The sequence below is a fragment of the Calypte anna genome, chromosome 20 (assembly GCF_003957555.1).
Source record: "Calypte anna isolate BGI_N300 chromosome 20, bCalAnn1_v1.p, whole genome shotgun sequence".
NCBI classification, from domain to species: domain Eukaryota; kingdom Metazoa; phylum Chordata; class Aves; order Apodiformes; family Trochilidae; genus Calypte; species Calypte anna.
In genome coordinates this window covers 5,682,542-5,695,288 of record NC_044265.1, presented here as the reverse complement: position 1 = coordinate 5,695,288, position 12,747 = coordinate 5,682,542, and positions in this window count along the sequence as shown.

Below are 12,747 nucleotides of genomic sequence, written 5' to 3'. Positions count from 1 at the left end.
CCCCGGCTGCTGCCAAGCCTTGGCGGACACTGAGGCGAAAACTGTGGGGGGGTTTACCCCCCCGTGAAGGACGGAGTGAAGGACGGGGGTTACGGAATGGACAGAGAGATGCCCCAGAAGCTCCTGTATTCCTCGACCCCTCTGCAAACCCTGAACTCCTCAGCATCCCCTTCTCTTCCCCCCCTTCCCCCCGTTTTAACGCAGGGAGGCTGAGCCCGCCCCCGCCGTCTTCACCTCTGCACCTCGGAGCCGCCCCCGCCAGCACCCTGCTTGGCTGGAAACACCCCCGGCGGATTCTCCTGCCCTCAGGAAGGCGTCTGGCTACTGCCCCGCTTCCCAAGGAGGGAGAAAAAGACCTCCTGGAGCAGCGGCTGGCAAAAACATTATTTCAAAAGAGAGAGAGACCCCCTCGAACTTCTACCGGTGGCTCAAACCGGGAATAAAGCACAGAGAAAGGGGTAGGGGGGAGAGAGACCAGAAGGAAGAGGCAGAGAAAGAAAGGGAAGCGAAGTCCGGAAAGATGGAGAAGAGGTTCGGGGCATTTACCTCTGCTTCTCTCCCCATCGCCGCCCGCATCTCCGCCGGGGAGCTGGAGCAGGGGTTAGGCTGGAGGAGCGGATGGATGGACAGACCGACGGACGGACAGACGGGTGGAGGCAGCCGCGTTACTTGTGGGCTCCCCCTGAATCCTAATTAACCCAAGCAGGATAACGGTGTCAAACCTTATCCAAAGGTTAGCGGCTCTCATGGGGGCGTTTGAGCTGCAAATCATTTCAGATGAAGCTAAAAGGCGAGAGCCAGCCTGCGAGGGAGCCGCAGCCCTTCCCTCTGCCCGGGGATGGCGCTGGGGGGGCGGGGGTCTGGCACTGGCTGCTTTCTCTGCAGCCACTCTTCGGGGCTGGCTGAGGGTCTCATATCTCCTCGCTCCCTGAGCAGCTCCCTGCTCCTGCGGGTAACAAGCTCGCCCAGATCCCCCCCCCATCCTCCCCGGGCACCGGCAGATCCAGCTGGAGGAGTGACTGTCTTATCTCCACAGAGCAGGTTCTGGGGGGTTGTGGCTGGGTCTTCTGATTAATAATCTGGGGGAAAAGAGGTATTGCTGCTCAAAAATGATGTAAGGAAAGCTGGAGAGGCCAATCCTGGGTTGGGGGTGCCTTTCTGCAGTCCTCACCAACAGCTTGGTGGCAGTTCCACAAAGCTGTGATTATATGGGAGCAGGACGAGCATCATTGCTGCTCAGTCAGGCTACCAACCCCTCCACGGATATGATTCTCGGGCTTTGGTGGGCTGTAACCTCCATCAAAAACACTTTTTGCAAATCATGTCTGTAGGAAAAAAGGGGATTTGCAGTTCCTGTGGGGTCAGCTTCATCCTCCTCAGCAGCACCTATGAAAAGCGTGGGTGTCTGAATGCAGCCGTGTAAACCTCATGCCTGCTCAGCCTCCTTACTTCTCCCCACACCCCTAAAACCCTCTGAGGGGCATGGACAGCAGAGCTGCCAGCTGCAGGAATGGGAAGGCCGGGGGGGCACCTCCTGCCTAACCAGCTGAGAAGCTCCCCTGGCTGCATCTGCCAAAGCAGCAGCCTCCCCAGAGCAGACCCAACATAGATACTTGCTCTTGAAGGAGAATCCATCCCTCCCGCACACATGCCAACCTAGAGATGTGACCCCAGAAGTGGTCCACCTTGCCCCAGCCATTACTAAGAGAACCTCCTGAGTTTCTTGCCCAGGCCCTTACCAGCACAGGAGATGCACCAGCTCACCCTCTGCTCTCCATCACGAGTGGCTGCTCAGCAGCGAGCTGCATCCCAGCTCTGCCTCCCCGTCCCCCCTCCGGCACCGCGCAGGGGAACTCTGACAGGATAATAAAGAGTTGCACAATATACTATAAAAAGGCAATTAGATAAACTGCTGGACTGGGACCAGCTCCCGTGACCCAGTTAATAGCTCTGGGAATTTCAGGAGGGTAGGGAAGGGAACGGCATCGGGGGCAGCACGCGGTGCAGGACGAGAGGTTTTTGGAGGGGAGGAGGGGCTGCGGTCTGCACCCTGGAAACACCCCTGAGGAAGGAACCCCAGCACAGCATCACCAACAGCCCTGCCTGGCTTTACACTTGCTCCTTCTTGCCCCTGCTCCGAGCTTACCGTCAGCATTACGGGCATACAGAGAGTTCTGGCAGAAGCTGAGGTTCGGTTCGTGCTCTGGATCTTGAGGCTGAACTCGTGCAGTGTGCTTGCTGCTCAAGACAAAAGCAGCTTTAGCCAGCATGACAGATACTTTGCGGTAAAATAACCGTGGCAGAGTAAAATCCAAAAGCAAAGTCTCCAGCAGAAAGCCCGCACTTGATGGCCCCTCTTTATTTCATTTTTTTTTCCCCGAACACAAAATGGCTGCCTAAATTATAGAGACATAAAAAACAGCGTATAAAGGGCTGGGAATATCACAATTTTAGACTAACGCATGTCACAATAAGAAAATTCACTTGAAGGATACATGAAAACTATAAATAAAAGCTTCTGGATTAAACCTCACTATTCATAAAACAGATAACTAGTCCTCTGTAATTTGGGAGAGAGTTTGTACATGAATTTTTATAATTTTCATTTCCCAGAAGGGAAGAGCCCTGATGAAACATTACAATCTATAAACTAAAAATTAATTTGCAATTTGACCACAGTCAAATAGTCTCAAAGACTATTCCAATAAACGGGAATTAAATCTAACTCCCAGTTTGTCTTTACTGTTGAGAAAAAAATCTTAAGTGATCATGATTGGTTACTTGCAATGCCAAATTCCCAGCTCACTGTGCAAGTAATATTGTTCCCACAAGCTTTACAGCATTTTATTTGACTTAATATATAAAGCTTCATCACTGTCATATTAAATATTCATATACGTACGTGCTCTTGTATTTCATAGGAAATTATTATGGACTAGGAAAGTGCATACCTCATCTGTGCCAACCTTTTAAGGTCAATTTGCAAATAAAAAGCAACTGCTACAGTTAGAGATTGTAAGTGCTGCTTTTCAAAATCAGATTACTGTGCTCTGCCTCTCCACATTGGTTTTGTTCCTCCAGCCCTGAGTATCCTGAGTATCCTGAGCTGCTTGGCTCGGGCAAGGGACAAACACTTGCAGTGTCCCTGCCTTGCTCTGGTGACCCCAGTCCTGCACAGTGGCCTCTGGACCCAGCACCTGACTCACCTCCTCCTCCTGTCCCATACCTGGGCGTATCCTGGCTGGGAAATGATGCTGCAAAGCAAGAAAACAAAGATAATGTTTGCTGTAATGTATGGTGAGTGTTCTGTACAGGAAAATTCTTCCTAAGCAGCCCATGCTCAGTATTGGAGAGTTTTTATTATAGTTTTATGGTTTTATTATAGTTCTATAATTTTTATTTTCTTATTTTTTTTCTCCTTCATTTTGTTTTCTTAATTTTATGTAATCTGTGAAGGACCTCTTGGAGCAGAGGGATGGCACTGGCAGCCAGCTTGCTTTTGGAGTATTTCTTGTCAGGAGGGCTCAATCTCAGCCAGCTCCATCCCCTCATCCATTTTCCTTCTCCACTTTGTGTCCCTTTCTGATAAAGGCAGGGTGATGACACAGTTACTCACATCTCTTTGCAAACAACCCCCAGCCCCATCCAAAACCCAAGATGAGCAGATTGGGAAAGCCTGGCCCTAGCTTTGTGATATTCCTGGCGATTCAGCAGGAGGCACAGGCTTGTCCAGCTTTTTTTAACAGGACCTTGCTCAGTACTTTGGACTGACACAAGCAAGAGACACCTAAGCCAGGGAAAAACTGCAGTCAGGTCACTGAGCCCTGTCCCTACATCCCCAAAGAGCCTCATCCATGGAGGCTGCTGTTTCCAGGGGCAGGATTTGGATGTGCAGCCCCTGTGTGCTGATATCATCAATCACTTTGGGTTGTTTTCTTTTACCAGAGACCAACAATTAAAGCCACATAAAGGATACAGTCAAAATCTGAGGCGAGAAAAACACCGTGGGAGGCTTCTACTGTGTCATAAGGAAAATTAAAAGGCACGATGAGGCACGTCACTGCTGGATCTACAGGGAAAAACAGCTCAGCCCACAGCAGCACTGCCAGTGCCACCAAACCTTCTGCTGGAGAGGAGGAGACAGAAACCCAAACCTGCTGAGAGACTGGGGCTGGTGGGTGAGGACCCACTGCTGCCCTCAGCTCGGCTTCCTTTGCTTTGCAGTGCAGGCAGCTCTGTAAAAAATAATAATTAAAAATGCAAAGCAAAAATAAAATAAATTTTAAAATATATTTTTTCTTTTTTAGCTCCACAAATGTTTTTTTTTTTTAATTCATTCCACTTGGAGCAGGTGAGCACTGCAATGCACAGCTCTGGGAAAACCCCCTGTAGCCCCAGCAGGGTGAGAGGTCCCAGCAGCCCAAAAGGCAGAACCAGCCAGCCCTGTGGAACTGGGGTACAAGGAAATACCATTACCCACGTCTAATATGAGCAATAGAGAGCCTGCTTATCCCTTGTGTGGCTCCAAGGTAGCAGCTGATCCTGGTGCCTCCTGCTCCTGCCAAGCCTCTGCTCCTGGCTGCCAGGGAGCTGCAGATCCCTCTGTGGGCAGCACGGGCTCCAGATCCACAGCACGTGCTCATTTTGGGCTAAATGCAGCATTTCTATAAACTGTATTAAATACCCTGACCTGGAAAACTCTCCTGTCAGCATTTCAGATTAGGAAAATTGGGATATTAGGAAAATTATTGTGCTCAGGAGCAGATGAGCTGTGCTGCAGGAGCATTCCCTCCCCAGAGGCTCCCAAGGGGTCCCAGCCAGCACCAAAGGGAGCTCAGCATCAGCCCCATAAACCAGCTTGTTGCAGAGAGGCTTTTCTTCTCTCATCTAATGGACAGAAAACAAACATACTTGGACATGACTAAAATTATCTCTCGCCAGGAGACAATAAGAAGGGAACAGACCATGAGCTGAAATCAGAGCTGGAGCAGAGGGTGTATTTTTGGTGACACTGCAGCACAGCCTTCAGCTCTGCAGCTCGTGTTGACTCACAGCAAGTAGTGCAGCAAAACAGAAATTCCATCTCTTACCACTGCCCAAAACCTGATGGGAGCTTTGCCTCAGGCTTCCCAACGAGATGCTCTGCACCAGAGAGGGGATGAAATGGGCCCGGGAGGGTGTAAGGAGCAGGCAGGGCAGGGCAGTCTTCTCCCTGGGGTTTGCTTGGTGGCTGCTGGCAGCCTGGAGGTGTCTGGTTCATGTGTGTTATGGGGACAAGTTTTGTGCCTTTCCATCAACTTAGTTTAAGGCTCTGAATTGAGAGGAAGGCAAAGGAGATTAAAAGTATACTTTAAAATAATAGTGCCTGGCACCCTTCCCTGCCCTCCCCCCCCCCCGAAAAAAAAAGTATAAAAATATGCACACATGTGCACATCTGTACTCTGCAGGACATGCAGCTCCTTGCTCTTGCAAAACTGCATCATGCTCCCAGCACTGGTGTTTTGCCTGTCAGATGTGGTAAAGGGAGGCCTGAAGACAGAGGTACAGCAGGTACACACATCCAAGTCCCACAGTGCCTCCTGCAGAAAACAGCAGTTAAGCTGCTGTTCACCACATATAGAACCTTCAGCCTAAATTCTTTGTACAAGAAGAAATTCATTCGCCCCCATGTCAGGCATCACACCGATAATATCTCACTCCTGAGCCTGTGTCTTTGTCACAGCAGCATCCACTTCATGCTTTGGTCATTAGCTCTGATTCCTTTTTAAATGCTCTGCTATTTCAGCCTGAAAAAAAAATATATAAATATATAAAAGTTTGGGTTGGGGTTTTTTTACATTTTCTTTTTATTGCACTGACCTTCAAAACCCATCACAGCAACCAGCCCAGGGAAGCAGTGATCACACAGTACCCTGCAGTACTCTCTGTGCACTAAAGCATCATCTCTGCTCACTCTCTCCAGCCTCGTTGGCTGCCCCAGGCTCAGAGATGCTCCTGGTGCCACTGAGGCCATTGTCACTCCTCCACTGAGCACACCACGAGCCCAACCCAGCATGGTATAACTCTGTGCATGTCCACATGGCATGGCCTGGCTGTGCCCAATGCTGGTGACAGCTCTGAGCAGCAAGCTCTTGGCCTCTCCATCACCATGGGACATCAAGACTGAACAAGGCCAGGTTCTCAGAGGATGTCTTAGGGGACCACCCTGAATTTCCTGGCCAGCCTGGCTTGCAGAGTTTCCTTGGCAAGGTCCCTGAAGGAGGAAACCATTTCCCAGCTCCTTCAGTCTCCAGTTCTGCTGGAAATCCCAAAGAGACAGAGGGGGAAGAGTTAATTGGTTGCTCCATTTCTCTAAAATCTTGATTGATGTCTCCATGATAAAACAGAATGAAGGGCAGAGATCCCAAAGCACGGAAGACACAAAACCAGAGCTTTGACTCACCAGCATGTGCCACTATGGTCTACCCATGCCAGCCCTCCTGAGAGCCAGGCCCCACTGTTTTGGGCCATGTTCTGGGCTGACACTGAAAGCCCATCCTGTAACCACCTACATTAAAGCTGCTTTTGGTTGGATCCAAACTGTTGTAGTCCTGCCAGTGGGTGTCCACCAAGACTCCAGGTACCACTCCAGCTCTGCACAGGGATCCAAGGGTCTCTGGCAAGTACTATAACCAATCTTTTAACCACCTTTAACACTTTTTATCTACATATACCTCAGTTTAGACCTCTGTAAATGCATGCCAGAATATTCATTTCACAGGAGAGTCTTAAGCATGGTCAACACCTTCAAACTTTGAAGAGAAGGTGGCCTGGAAACTGGAGAAATTACTATTAAACAGCCATAGTAAACATTTTGGCATCATAACACTATCTTCTTTTAATAGAAAAGTACTTCTTAAGCAATTAAATTAATTTGGTTTATGAAAAAAAAGAGATTTGGAGAGCATAAAACCTCAGGAAAAGAACAGCAGGGAAGGGAGCTCAGTGATTACCTCCCCCTGCACACATGTAAACTGTGGCTGAGATAAATTGATAATGAGACTGAAAGTTTCCACTTCTCCATGGAGCACGTCAGAAAACAGACTGAAAGATGACTGCAAGCCTGGGAAAGAAGAGGGCTCAGCAGTCTGAAGGCAGAACAGTGATCAAGGAACTCTCTTCCAATACAAAACCACCCAATCCTCTCTACCTCACACCTAATATCTGTCCAGATTGCAAAATCATTAAGGTTGGAAAAGATCTCTGAAATCATTCAGTCCAACTGCCAGCACCTCTGCCTTCTCATTTGTATTTGTACCCATCAGTCAACTCTTCTTGAGGAAATTCAGTCTTTAAACTGATTGATTTTCCCTCCATCCTTCACCACCACAAGCCACCTGGAAGACACCACAAGAGTCACCTTTGAAATCAGCTCTCAGAGCAGCCACACAGCTGCCATGTTCCAGCTCTCTGGGGCAACACAAGAGGTTACAGCAGGCAAGAAGTCCCCAGTACTGAAAGAAACTTCTTGAAAGCACAATTCCAAAGCAGGCAGGAGTTCAGAGCTATGTTCCCAGGAGCTCAGGTGGTGTCCTTCAGGGAGACAAGAGTGTCCACAGAGCCATCACTGGGGCTGAAAGCAGGGAAATAAGTCAATAATCAGGTAATCAGTGGCTTTTTTTTTTTTTTTAATGAACCTGTAGGAGGAGGATTTCCCCCTTCAAGTCCCCCTTTTGCCCACAGCTCATCTTTCACTTTGTCAGGCAATTCCCCCTGGCCAGCTGCAGCCGTCCTCACTCCCTTTTCCATTACACACTCGGCTGAGCCGAGGACGGATGGGCCCCTGGATTCCAGGGAGAAGGTAATTAATTGACTTTCTGCTCTCGTTGCTATGCGGCAAAGGTGGAAGCTGCAGCAGCCCCAGTTCAGTTTTAATCCTGGAAGATTGGTCACAAATGGCATCGTTACGGAGCTGCTCAGCTGCCTGCAGTAACCATGCTGCCTCCACCATGGGATGAGATGGGTTGGGATGAAAAGGAGCCATGGTCAAGCCACCAGCCAGGGATCAATATCTGCAGCTTCTCTCCCAGGTGATCTTCCTCCTTTCCACTACCCTAAACCAAAGCTCCAGCTTGGGCAGAGATCAGAGCTGTCACCACTTTGGTGGTTGGTGTCACCCCACCAAATTAAAAAGAGCAATTAAAAATATATTTTTATATTTATTATTTTATATAAAAATATATTTTATATATTTGGAGCAATTAAAAAGAAAATAAATGAATAAGCAAACAAATTAATAAATAAGTAAAAACAAAAAAAATTTCTGTTTTTGTCCCTGTAGGTTAAATAAGTGGCTGATTCTGCACCTTGCCCAGCTCCAGGGAACACCAGGACAGCAGAGCCACATCCTGGGAGGCACAGACATCACTCAGATCTGTTTCCCTGAGTGATGGAACAGCAAATTCTACCAAAACTTATGAAGAGGTCATTTTTCAGGCCAAAATGATAAAAACTATTCTGTAGTCAAGACAGCAAGACCACTGACAGGAAACGACACAACTGCTGAAAATGTTTAAATTTCAGCTCTAGACCCACACTGGAACTGAATTCCTCTCTCTTCAGCAGCACTGAGTAACTGGAAAAATAAACACATTTTACTACCAGAACAAAAACTGTTAGCCAGGGGAATGCTTCCATTCTGAACTTCATAAAGTTTATAATAAATCCAAGTAAGAGCAGTAGCTTTGCTAATTGTACAAAAACCTCTTATTCTCCATCAGTTGTGTACAATGGAGATGATGATTTTTCAACTCAGCTGCTCTGCCCTGTCTGCTGTCCAAGCACTTCCTTGGTAATTATATTCCAGATTTAAAGCAATTTGGAAAGGAAGAGCTATGCCCAGGGCAGGGGACTCATGGGCACACTGGCATCCCATGGTGCCCAAAACCCTTGCATCCTTGCCATGAACTCCCACTGGTGCCTCCTCCCAGCAGCCAGGGCCAGGCAGGGAATAAAAGGGGAGAACGACTCCTTTTTCAGACCTTGCTGTCAAAGTCCAAGAGGTTTATTGGAGAATATTAATCCAGATAAAAGCTTCTCACTGCACTGGAATTTGGGGAATTCTTCCTGGCTCCCTCAGCAATCACCTCTGCTGCCCAGCCCTGCTGATCTCTCACTTGCCACAGAGTGAAGCTCCAGTCCCACAGGCCCTGCAGTGCTATTTGCCTGAGAAGGTCAGCACAGAACCAATATTTGCCCTTTCCTGGGTCTCATTCAGGATTCGGGGCTTTAGAGGAATTAAAGTATTATTTTATGATCAAATCTGTATATCTTTTTTTTCTTTTTCTTTTTTTTCCCGTTTCCTGGTCATTCTTGGACCTTTTCCGCTGATTCCGTTTGTCCCAATCCCATTTTGCCAGCACACACACAACTGATGTCTTGGTGTTTGCACTGAAAAGTGTTGTTTTCATCTAATTTTTAATGGATGTCAGCATCAGCCTAAGATTCTTCACTATGCAACACTGACCCAGGTTGCCCAGAGAAGCTGTGGCTGCCCCATCCCTGGCAGTGTTCCAGCCCAGGTTGGATGGGGCTTGGAGAAACCTGGGCTGGTGGGAGGTGTCCCTGCCCATGGCAGGGAGTTGGAACCAGATGATCTTTGAGGTCTCTTCCAATCCAAGCCATTCTACAACTCTATGATTTTGAGCTCTATATTCAGCTCTGACAACTTGAAATAAAAGCAAGCCACCTTCAGCAGCAGGATTTCCATAGGTACCTGAACACCAGCCAAGACAACAGCAATGATATGAAGAAGGGGTGAGGGACATCAGGTGAGACCAGAGAAGAAGTCATGCTGTTTACAGATCATTATATTGAGTTACTACAGCAGAATAAATCACCACGTGCCACCCAGACCTCAGCAGCCCACTGTGGAGGTATCCCCAACACCTTCCTGATGTCCAACAAAATTTGTTGGCTTCAAACATCAACTGCTGGAGATCTGGTGGTTCAAAAGCACCTGCAGGTGCCTTCAAGCGCCCCTGTGCTCTGCAGAGTGGGCTAAACCCCACACCCACACCAATAAGCACACTGGGGCTTTTTGTACTTGCATACCTTGTCCTCAGCCTCTTCCACTCACCCGTGTCCTGGGACAGCCCACCCGTGGGAGGGGAAATGTCTGCTCAGCCTCTGCAGCTCTGCATGAGGAGCCCAGGAAACACATTGTGGGAGGATGGAGTTTTTATTAGGGGACAAATCTGGAAACAAAGCAGAGATCCTCTTGCTTCTGATCAGGGCCAGCACCAGATTTACAGTGCCTGGGAAAGCCCCAGCAAGCCCACCTCATTTTGCAGAGGTGCCAACTGCTCTCCCAGGTGGCCCTGAGGTGCCCATCACACCTGGGGGGCTGGGGAGGGGTCTCAGCTGCAACAACACCAGGACTAAAAAGCACATTGATAAAGGGGTCAGCTTCCTGCTCACACCTGGCCCCAGCCTGACAGTCACCTTCACCTTTCTGAAGTCTTTGCAAAGCCTTGAAGGAAATCTCCCTGCTCCTTGAGCTGCCTCCCTCATCCCTACGTGGTGTTCACTCTGAAATTTCATGAAGGGACCTCTGTGTCCCTCTTTCCTGCAAGATGTTTTCCTGTGCTCCCCCCAAACCATGTGGCTGCACAGCCTCCTGGGCAGCCTGTGCCAGGGCTCTGTCACTCCCACAAGAAAAAAACCTTTTCCTTATGTTTACACAGAACCTCCTATGGTCCAGCTCACACTTGTTACCCCTTGTCCTGTCATTGAACATCACTGAGAGCCTGAGTCCACTCTCAAGTGTTTCTATAAGGAATCAGAAAATAACTATTGTATTTTAAATGAAAATAAAGCAATAACATACTTTTCAAACAAACGTCTTCCAACTTCAGCATTTACTGCACTCAGTGGAGCATCCAAAATGATGCATCTTGATACACAGCTCTACAAAATTTAAAGAAAAGGCAGTACCACAAAGCATTAAACTTGTTTACTTTGATCACTGAAGCCTGACAATCTGTAAATTTTAGAAACAGCAAAACCACGAGCCTGGCCACATTTACACCAGCCTTCTGTCCCCCACTCAGTGTAGCTCCACAATCTCCTACCACTATTAGGTCACCATTTGCTGATAATTCCAAGTCCTGTGCCCTCTTTTCCATCACCATCTCCAAGGGATTTCTCTGTGTCACCAGCACCACTAAAGGCATCTGCACAGCAGCTCTGCTGCCCCTTCTCCTCCCCAGCAGTTTGCTACCAGAAACCCCAGTACAGCTCCCAGGGGCTCTCCAAATTCAAAGCTAAAAGGTGTTTTGCTGTTTGACCATTTAACACCTCCCACAGATGTCATCAGCTTTGTATTGCCAACCCCTTTCACCTTTCCCTTCCCCTCGGATGGGGACAACTGGAGCTCGGGGGCTGCAGGACCCTGACCCGACACCAGCAAAAGCTATGAAGAAAAAAATAGAAGAAAAGCAATTTTTATACATTAAATCAGGAAAGAGAGGTCAGGACAATTAAGGTGTGGCTCTTTGTTCATATATAAAACACCATCCACATTAATTCACTTTAAAAAAACACTTTCTGGAATCCAATCAGAATCTCCCCAGAAGTAGCTTGTACCCATTACCTTGTTTTTTTCCATGTGACTCCTTGGAAAAAGGGAGTCTCCATCTTCTTGGTAGCCCAGAAATGTTGCAGAGGAGCAGATTCAGAGCCATTTGTTTGTGCTGCTGACAAGCTGCAGGGCATTGTTCTGATGGGCCAGGGGATGCTCCATGTACACAGAGCAAGGGGCTGTGATTGTGTAGATAGGAGGCCTGAAGCTGCAGGAGGCAATGGGGGATTATTCCTCACCTTATCTCCTTCATTCAGGGGATGTCAGCACTTCTGCCATTCCCTGAGCTGGCAGGTCCCAAAGGACCCATCTGCCCGGGCTGCTTTCCTGATAAGAGAAGCTCCATCCCCTACATTTGTAGCTTCACTCCTTACACACTTTTGCATAAATTGTTCTGCTGTGTTTCAGAGATCTAAGGAGATTTAGAAGAAACCAAGTGCAACCCATTCTAATGGAAATGCAGATATTGGCTGCTGGGATCACAGCAGAGAGCAGACCTGGAGGCCTGATATTTGCATGTCCCACTGTGAGGTGCAAATCAGTGCTGAACACCCTGATATTTGGTGGGAAGCAATATGAGAGTTACCCCAGAAAATAATGTATTTGCACAAATAGGTGTGGTGCAGGTTTCCCTCCCCACCTCCCCCTTCCCTGCTTGTAAACAGCATGAAGGAGATTTAGTTTAAGTGCTTGGAGATGCTCCATGGAGCAGCCCACTCCCAGGAGTACCATTTTCCCTGTCTTACCTGTGAAACACCCCCAGACCAAGTTGGAGCTTCTAGGTTTCCTCCTGCACCTGCAATATGTGTAATTAATCTATAAATAAAAAGCAGAACATTTTAAGGTAAGGTCACTCATTTCCCTGCACATTCCTCTGGCCAAGGTGATTTCCAGCATCACTGACTGGGACATCAAAACAACAAAGAAAACAAACTATGAAACAGAAAGCCATGTAGGTGTAGTTAGGGAAATACAAAACTTTTTTCCTATGCATATATGTGCATAGGAATATTCCTCTTTTTACCCAGAGATATTTGTCTTAGACCACAAAACCCTCTCTGCTGCAGGGGAGCTGAGACACTCAGCTTGTGCAGACTGGGACAGTGGAGATGTTCCTCTTGCATCAG